Source organism: Epinephelus lanceolatus, chromosome 2, assembly GCF_041903045.1.
Source record: "Epinephelus lanceolatus isolate andai-2023 chromosome 2, ASM4190304v1, whole genome shotgun sequence".
In the NCBI taxonomy this organism is placed as follows: Eukaryota; Metazoa; Chordata; class Actinopteri; order Perciformes; family Serranidae; genus Epinephelus; species Epinephelus lanceolatus.
The window spans coordinates 38,910,920-38,920,925 of record NC_135735.1 but is presented as its reverse complement, the minus strand read 5'-3'; the positions used below and the strand labels follow the sequence as shown (position 1 = coordinate 38,920,925).

At 40.9% G+C, this 10,006-nt stretch overlaps 1 protein-coding gene across 1 annotated transcript in view; it reads left to right on the top strand.

The window, feature by feature from the left end:
- Window positions 1-3,305: 3,305 nt before the first annotated feature.
- cskl (c-src tyrosine kinase-like) overlaps window positions 3,306-10,006 on the top strand; it is a 53,883-nt gene continuing 47,182 nt past the window's right edge. Inside the window, exon 1 of the mRNA XM_033628456.2 lies at window positions 3,306-3,558. The gene's annotated coding sequence lies outside the window, so the exon portion shown is untranslated. The remainder of the gene's footprint in view (window positions 3,559-10,006) is intronic.

Genomic DNA, 10,006 nt, shown 5'->3' with positions numbered 1-10,006 from the left:
TGTTTTTGGCAGTGACTATTTTTACTGAAGTACATATAAAAACTTATATTACTGCAATTAAGTTATAATAAAGTTCAGTTACACATTGCAATAGGATTTTAAACAGCAGACATGTATTTGTGATAGCAGAAAAACCACAGGTGTTAACATTAACAATGACTATGTACTATTCCCAGTAAACCATGGCATTGGGCCATTAAGTCTGGATGTCTGCAGCGTTATGTTCCCCGGCGCTTCCAGTGACATTCATCTATGTCAGTGGCCCTAATAAACCTGACAGCAAACTGATTGTTTTGCCAGTTTACCTTTTTAACAGTAGATATTTTAACATACAGCATGATAAGCATAGGTGTAACTAATGACATCAATTCCGACTGCATTTCATTTAGGGGTTCCTCTTCCAGGGCTGTATGATTAGTTAAACATAAATTTATTTAGGAATGGTCAGCATGAAACGAATGAAATGAATGACACTGCCAAATTTTGAATTTTTTTTTACAAAACAAATAAATATGGGGCCCCTAAGGGACTTATCTACATACCTGTAAAATGTTTAGTGTGTAACAGGACAGAGAGGCTGTCTTTTGTAACAGTAGTTTATTCTACTGCTACTACACAGCTGTTTTTAATTACCGCATGAAATACTTAAACAACACTGGTCACATCAATTATCAGTTAAATTGTCAATCAAAAACACCTGTGGGAGTCCAGTTTGAACATACTGCACTGAATTATCATTGGCCTGAATACAGTAGGGTGAAGTCAGGAGATTTGGGACACTTTTTGGTTTACCAAGTAAACCACCGAAAACTCTGAAGACTACCTTGAGCGTGACTTTGAGAACTTGTTATGGTTCTCTGCTATATTTCTATAACGGAAATATTTTGCCAGGTAAAATACTTCAGAGACTTTGGACATTCAAACACATCGGGAACCCCTAACTCACTCCAATGACAAGTTCAGGTAAAATGGGACAGCTGGAAAAATGGGACAGTCATGTTTGTTTGTTTTCAAATGGTTAAATTAATTTATCAGTTAAATCATTAATGTCTCTATGTGTCAGCCCTGTGATAGTCTGGCAACCTGTCCAGGGTGTACCCTGCCTCTCGCCTAAATGTCAGCTGCATAGGATAGGCTCTAGTTTGGTCATAAATTCATTAAATCACTGTTGTAACTTTACTATTCATTACAAAACATTGTCCAACTTTTCTGCCATGCATTCCCTGTTCTTTTGCTGCCTGTTTTCCTGGTGCCATATTGTCTACAATGGACACGCATGTGTGTGCTTACGCGTGTGTAACAATGATGTTTATTTCTGGACTATTGTGGCTGACATGGACTCACCGCATCATCTTTAAAAAATATTTTAGTGACAAAAATACTATAAATGGCACACAATAGCATACCATAAAACTTCAATTAAAAGCCTAGTCCCAATTAAAAGCCTAGTCCCTTTTACTAACCTAGAGTGACAACACATTTTGACAAATAAAGGCCTGTCTCAATTAGACGCCTGGTCTAGTTGCAAAGCAGGTCTTTTAATTAGTTCTTTGGATGTATAAAGATGGATTGTTGACTACCCACTTGAGCTAGCATAAGATAGCTGTTTAGATTGCACATACAAATATAATCTTTTAAACTTTTGTCTGTATGGAGATGCGACACATTGTTAGTTCAGTTCATTTTATTGAACCCATGAGCACCAGAGAAGAGCATAATTCACTCAAATTTACCAGCATGACGAATGAATATGTTTCTACCCAATGAGTTATTCATATTCCTTTAGTCCGTAAGGGTCCACTGATCAAAAGAATCAAAAGTGTTTTTCATAAAAATGAATCCAAGTTATGAATATTGTTTTAACAGGATAAAGTGGTGTTGTGTCAGTATGTTGGGTGCCGTTATCCTCGGGTGCTGTGAAACAAGTGTCATAACATAACACATAATTGATATGTATGGAATCATATTGCTGCCACACCAGGAAAAAAATAATGAGTCAGTATTACCTTATAACGTGAAAAGTTTATTGTTCTAACAAGAAGTTTTTCACGTTATAACAACATATTTTCATATTAAAATGTGATAACTTATTGTAAAAACGTGAAAAGTTTCATGTTATAACATGATGATTTATATTGTTAGGGCATTAAAAGTTCCACATTATGATGCAATATTTGGTCTCAGGAGGAGGTGCACCCATAAACTCCGGTTGTGATTTGACACCTGGCTATTTGCAATGAACAGGCATCAACATGGCCCAAAACACGGATAACATGAAACTATATTGTTATAACATGAAACTTTTCATGCTCTCACAATATAAATGATCACGTTATAACTTATAACATGAAACTTTTCACGTTTTTACAATGTAAGTCATCACGGTTTAACATGAAAATATATTGCTAGAACGTGAAAATATCCATAGATATGTTATTTAAAGCCTAATTTTTATACAAGTAATATTCATACTGATTTATATAAACAATTTGATCATATTTCCCATCTTTGCTGAGCAACAGTTTTGTGTGAAAAGGACTAAAGGCCTGTCCCTATATAAGCCTGTTGACTTCAGTGATTTGAGCAAGTGATCGCCCGGGCTATGAATTGAGATTTTATGGTAAGTCATGATTTTATGGCGCCTTGTAGCCTAAAACAAGCTGGTTTCACTTCAGAAAATGCTCCATTTTCACTCATATTTCTCATCCCATTTTATCTGAATGCTTTAAGTGCTCACCCAAAACCCCTTTCCATAAAAAGTACAGTTTATTGCGAAAATGTTTTGATTACTTGTCACACATTTAATAAAATGCAACATTCCACAACCTTTTTTGTTGTTATAACCTTCATGTTTTATCAGCAGCATGCCACGTGGCTTTCCTTGCAAGTTCTGGGACCAGTGGATTTTTAAATCCTTAGTGTGTCCACACTAATTATCTAAGACCAATTAAAATGATTGTTTTTAATGTAAAACGCATTTGTATTAACAATGCAATAGCATGTGTGGTGATGAGCTGGCAATATTTAAAGAGCCCACAATGTAAAACCTTATTAATCCCATTTTACCTGATGTCTAAAATGACCTGACTTCACCCTAGTACAAGATGTACCGGTATCTCACAGCGTACATACATCCTGTACCACTGCATACCATAATATAAGCATGCAGACAGCTCAGGGGAGATCTCCCTCCCACAGTAACAGTAACAGTAACAAGTCAGCCATCAGTTGACAGCCTCACCTGTTGGCCACACGGTTGTGCTCACAGACCGCTCGCCCCGTGGCTCTGCTGCTCTTCCGCGCATGCGCGTTGTGTTGACGGAGCGGCGGAGACCATTTCCTCCAGCAGCAGGCCTCACAGAGCTCCGCCACACACACGCAAACATACACACATATGCAGACAGGGAACGGACGAGCGTCAAAGCAAAGCCACGTTTGGGATTGTCTTATCTTACCGCCGCTAAACCTGGATGCCCCGCGACCGCAGGAGTCATCCTAATGGGCCTTCATCGCTAATTTGCAGCAACATCTGGTCGACACTACAGTGGTATCTTTGGGGTGAGTTGCCCACAGCGCAGTCACTGTTTTGTCTCGTTGTGTTGCTGCTGCCGCTGCAACGTTTTTTTAGCTCGGGAAGCTTCGGGACAGCACAGGGGAATGTCATTTTTGGGCTTTGTAGCCTGTATTTATCCGGGGTTTGCTTCATGTTGGCTAACGGCTTTGAACGGGTACAGGGAGCTAACGTTAAACCTGTTAGCCTTAGCTGCTAGTTAATATACACTGTAACGTCACGAGACCCATTATCGGACACTATTTATGCTAGGTCTAAACAGATTGTAAACGTCCAGTCTATCCCCTATACATTCATTGGGTTTGACAGTAGAGCAGCAAACGCATTAACAAAAACAAAACAGGTAACAGCTCAACAACGTTTGTGTTTTTAACTCATTACCTGCAGTCATGTTCTTGTCGGGGGCGATTTTGTGGCGGTGCCCAAAACCTCCGAGTCACCCACCTTCCTCTCCCCTGGTTCCATAATCGGACGCCTTGGTCGCAGTTGGCTTTGCGGTTTTGACCTTTACCAATCACTGTCTTCCACAGTTAATTTGTTGACACACTGTGGTCCAGCACTGTACGGAAGCCCACAGATAAAGATGGGAGTCCGTTAAACAGGGAACCATGCAGCATTGTGTTACAGGCGGATGCGCCGTCCTGGATTTGTGGAAAAATGTTTTACTGAGAGTAGAGGGACAGTTATAGTATTGTTGGAATAAAACCATGTGCATATCAAACTTATACCAGTCCTGTGCTCCTACCTTTTAGTATTGTTTTGTATTTTGCTGGGAAATGCGGACGAGGAGCATGGAAGAATGAATCCGTCCGATAATGGACCCAGTCATTTTAGCCACCTCCGCGCTGCACTAAACAGGGGGGCTGGAGCTGAGGTTCAGCCCCTTGCATTGAGGAAACACTGATCCTATCTTTCCACTGATATTGTTTTAATATAATGTGTCTTCCATGAATACATTCTTTAGCATTTGTCTTTGTTTGAAATACGTTACTGTATATACTTGTGGAGAAGTGATTAAGCAGAGTTGTCCTGTTTATAATGACAGCAGCTAACTGGGGTAAAAACACAGTTGTGATCATACTGTTTACCCCACTGAGATGTTGCTGCACCCTTCCACAGGGAGGTCAAAGGTCAGGTTAAGATACTGAACACTGTCCCGGAGCTGGTAGAGCTCCAGGGTCCTGCTCAAGGACACTTCAGCATCAGTGTTCGCTCTGGTTAAAGAACATGAAATACATTAACAATAAATTGTGTTATTGTTAAATGTTGGGATTTCATGAGTCAAAGCAGCACTGAAGTCTGTCATCCCTGAAGCTTTGGCTGTGTACGTTAGTTCCTCACTCAGTAATTCGAGGTAACTGTGACTGAAATGCTCAAATGTGCATACCTCTGCAAGCTGTGGCATGACTGACAAAAGTGATGTAGTGTCTGTAGTGCATTGTTACATGGTGTTCCCGTGTACTTTAGGTGAAGAATGGCCCTACTGCTCTCCATTGTAGCGCTATCTTTGCATCTTATCGCTTGCAGTCATACTCCTGTGTTGTTTTCAGGGAACAAATCTTGCGATTACAGTATTATCTGAGTGCCTGCGCCTGTTATCCTTACATGTTACTGCTCAAAATCTAAAACATTACCCCTCCAGATCATGTTGCCTAATAATAATAATCCGGCAAGTGGACTGTCAAATTTGATAGGTATAGACAATTTGTTTGTTTGTTCGTCACTAATTTATCATTAATATTGCAGTAATTTTATGTAATGGTCTAAAAAATAGTGGTTCAAAAAAAACATCTATCAGAGTAGTTATCAGTTGTTTGTTTCTTCGCCACTGGATAGTTGTTACCTCATATTGATGCCCACCTGTCTCAACTGCTGATTGCAGTGAGTGTGGAGTGCTGATGAGGGAGCATGATGGCTTTGGGCTCTCTATTAGAGAAATGTGTTATCAAGATTGGTTGGAGCAAGGTGGGTGTGTGAGGGCTTGGCATTCATTATCCCCAGAGGAATCTGTTGAACCAACCTGCAACATGTTAAGAATCCATATGCTGCGTCTGTCAGGCCTAACCTGCTGCTGGTATGCTAGGGTGTTCAACATAATGCCTCAAGTGTCTGTGCTGGGAGTAGATGCAATGAATGCCTTTTTATTTTGGTGCAAGAACTGGAGTCAGTTTAAGCACTAACTGTTTTATTTCAGCACCCTGTGTGAGATACCAGTCACTCTAAACTCAGCATGACTCAGCCCTGGTCTAAATAGTGAGACTGTACAACTCTCCATCTGTGAAGTCAGACCCATCTAGTGAGCGGTAGACTCACAGATTGAATCTTCGACCACCCTAAGTTCTTCCATTCCCTATCTTCTCTTCGTCGATAGCTCTCTCTCCATCACACTGACTGACTGACGGCTAGATCGTCGTAGTCTAATTGAGGTGCAGCTTGACAAGGACTAAAGGTGACAGGACATATCTGCAGGCCCAGCTGCATGTCGGCCAGTGGCCTCTTCTTTTTACTAATGAGTTATGATGAGGGGAAAAAATCGTTGTCTGTTCAATCCTTAAAGCTGCGAGGAGCTGAGCTGTGTTACTGTCTTATGTTAAGCTCTGAGCCTGTCTTATGTGCTCAGCAGGGAAGTAATGGCTCCTCTGTCTGTACACTGACCATCTCATTGCACATTTGAAGCCTGTCCAAGGCCCTGCTGACCTCAACACAATGGCCGCGTTTAGTACGTTCTCCCCCTCCAGCCTCTTCTCTCCAATGTCCGCTGTCTCTTTAATCAGCAAGTGCAATAGCAGAGGAGGGATTTATCTTGGTGACTCTGGTGCAGAGCTTAACAGTATACTGACACTCGTGAGCAACAGGACATCACAGATGGTGCAAGACATACTCTGCACAGTAGGCTACATCACTCTGCATAGATGCATCCAACATCATTTACTTCATGGCTGTCTGCATTTCGGCAGCCTGGTATAGTGTGTGTCAGTACAAGTCTTTTCTACCCAAATACACACAGTGCACACCGGGATGTATTTTATTGTGTCTGATAAAGTATGTGCACAGTCTGAGTTATGCAGGTTTATTGTAGACATTGTCAGATGCAAAGTGGCGAGCGGTGCCACGGTCCACTTGTTTAGGAAGAGTGATAGAGAGTGAAACTGGCACCGGATCTGCACTGCACCTGCAGTTCTTCCTCTTTTTAAATGTGTAGAGACAGAAAAGGTGTATCACATCACAATACTGTTTACAGTTGTGTGTGAAGCATACATACTCATTCACATATGTGTTCCTATTAGGGCACAAATTAATGGTTATTTGAATTATCAATTAATCTGCTGATTATAATCCCAATGAATCAATTAGTGGTTTTTGATATTTGTTCAACTAAGAGTCCAAAAGCCAAAGATATTCAATTTACTGCCACAAAGGGCTGATTAAAAAGCAGCAAATATTCATGTTAAAGTAAGTAAAATTTTCAGGGGTTTTTTTTTGGCTTTAAAAACAACTTAAATGATGAATCCATAATCAAAATAGTTGCAGATTAGTTTTTTGTCAGTCAACCGATCTATTAATCAACCAATGTTTCAGCTCTAACCAGGGGCCACATGTCCCCTGTGTCTGCCTTGAAACCTACATCTGCCATTTCAACACAGTCTGTAGGTTATTTTTTTGCCATGATAATATTTAAGTCTCTTCAGCAGTGGTTCCCAACTGGTCCAGCTATGGGGTCCAGATTTTTCCTTGGACATTAGAGGCCCACACAGTTTAATATTTTTAGCGTCATACTTGTGTTTAGCCATGTATCAAGCTAGTTTGCAGTCTCTGTTGAGTAGCTGTTCATTCTCATTTGCTGTACTTTTAAATAAAGTGTGTTTTTTATTAAACTGATGAGTTCGCAAGTCACTTGTGGTCCATCCAGAATGGACCCGCGACCCAATTTTGGACCACGTCCCCACAGTTTGGAACCACTGTCTTACAGTGCGATACAAGTGTTGCCTTGTGAAGCATCAAGAGATCAAGTCAGTTATGAGTATTTCACTGACACATTGCTGCACGGGGGCTTTAAATCCTTTTTTTCCTCCTTAAATACATGGATGGAAAACGCCAGCTTTCAGCAGTATAACAGTACATCAAGCTATCACATTTAATGTTAATGTAGAATTGACTGAAGGTGCTATATAAACAGTGCCAGGCTGTCTAAAAAAAAAAAAATCAGCACCCGAGAAACAAAAAAACAAAATCATCAGTGGTTCTACTTTTTCCCACTGCTGACTCCCATCTTCTCTGTTCAGCACCTGCTGAGCTGTGATAGAGGCGCCCCCACCCACCCCCCACCCTCCTTCCTAGTGATCATGCTGCCCAGTAGAATAGTGGCATTGTGGCTGCCATCTTGCGTGCAAACTCAGCGAGGCCTCTCCATCTGGGCAGCGGCCGGTCAGTCAGGCAGCTCCTTGAAGGCCGGGAGGCTTCTACTGCCACGCCTGCTGGCGAGCTGCACAATGTAGGCAATGAGTTGAGCCACAGGCCTGACACATGCCCAGTCTTTCACTACGCCCACGGCCTCTGGAGATTTCCCACTGGGAACTGTTTCTCATAGAGATAATGATAATTCAAAGTTTTAGTATTTCTAGAATATGCCAATTCAGAAAAGTCATAGCTTATTGTTTCTTTTTTTCTCTTTGCACTGTCCATGTGTTGCCTCTCAGCCTGTGGTTGTGTTAAAAGGTATATGGACATCATAGAAAAACATTTGCATTTTAAACGCAGTGCAAATGTTGCAGCACTATTAATCTTTGTTTTTGTGCTCACTACATTTAAGAGCTAATGGTATCATATAAGTAGCCTCATCAGTCACATGACAGCCCAGATGACCTCCACCAGCTCCTGTAACCTGCAGCTGAAATGTTTTATTATCCACATAATGATTTTCTACCTGAGGTGATAATTTAGAAACGCCATTGTGAAGAATTTCTCAGCTCCGAGACATACATCAAGCAAAACTACCAGGTCACCAGCTTTAATATGGCCTTTGGGTCCCTCCTCATATACCCAGAGATAGTCCAGGGTGCCAACCAGCACGACACAATGGTCTGTTATTTAAGTGACGGATCAGCAGCATGACATCACTCTGCATTTTTGGGTTCTGCGGCACCTGATTTGAATTAATGAGCAAAAGGAGAAATTTCGGCCAAGGGAATTAGCTGGACACTTCCTCTCTTGAGTGTTCCTAAGTCAAGCAGGAAGTGGATTGCACCAAAAACCCCTGCCCACATGTCATTTATATGTGGGGCTTGTGTTGCTTCCCTCCACTGGCTGATCACTCTTTGTTAGCCTGCACATAGCGACACTAAGTATCCTGGTTCACTAAGGTCCATCATATTCAGGCTAATGTGTGGAGATAAAGAGGAAGTGATGCAGTCAGCATAAAGTTGATGGCTTGTCTTCATTTATAGACATTAAACTCTGCTGCCAGTATTGTGAATGTCCTACAAAGAATACAGGATGAATCACTGATGACGATGATGATGATAATGACAATGAATCCTAGCTCAGCAGGGAGGCTCCAGTACTTCCTCTTTCATCTGCCGCTCCATGCACTCCCAAGTAGTTTTTGTGAAATTGAGTCATCCCATGCACTTCAAAGATAAACACAAATGCTTCCACTTTAATGATGTCACAGAGAGTGCTGAAAAATAAAGTGACCCAAATGAGGTCTATTCTAATACAGGCTTCTCTAATTAAGGAAGATTTTACTTGATCTTTTCTTTGTGTGGAATTCCCGTCTGGCTATCGTTTTAATAAAAGCAAATATTTTTTCCTGTTTTCAAATGAGAGATTAAACCTGTTAAGGTAGAGATGTTTTTGTTGACTGTGGCCTACATCTGGGCATGTTTCTCATGCACCAGCTGATGTGCCCCATGACTTACTGAGAGGTAGATGGATACATAAATAGATACAGAATGATGGATTTAGAGAAGTGGAGATGGGTAATTCTTTATGTTATAATTTTTTGCCATTTTATCATACAGGGAAATCCTAGCAGAACGAGACTGTGGTCATTGGAGATGAAACGGTATGAAAATTTCATCTTGATTGTAGTGATTATCAGTATTATCATGGTGTTGTCAAACTGGTGCTGAAAATGTCCAAAAGTAGCAATACAAACACTGAGATAATTTCACCACAAAAAATTGATATTTACCACATATAAAGCCAGCAGCACTTTTTTGTTTGCATAAACATTAAAATAATAATAGCCAATACCTTATGTAAACATATGACACACATCAAATGTGCATTACCAGTAAAGATAACCTGTTTTTGTGTCCCTGATGAGGACAAAGACCAGTAGCGTCACTGGGTTTGCCTGCTGCATGCCCACTCTGTAAACAAGAGAATTTGACACAACAAACCCACATCGCTGCGCCTGCATCTGAGAAACTG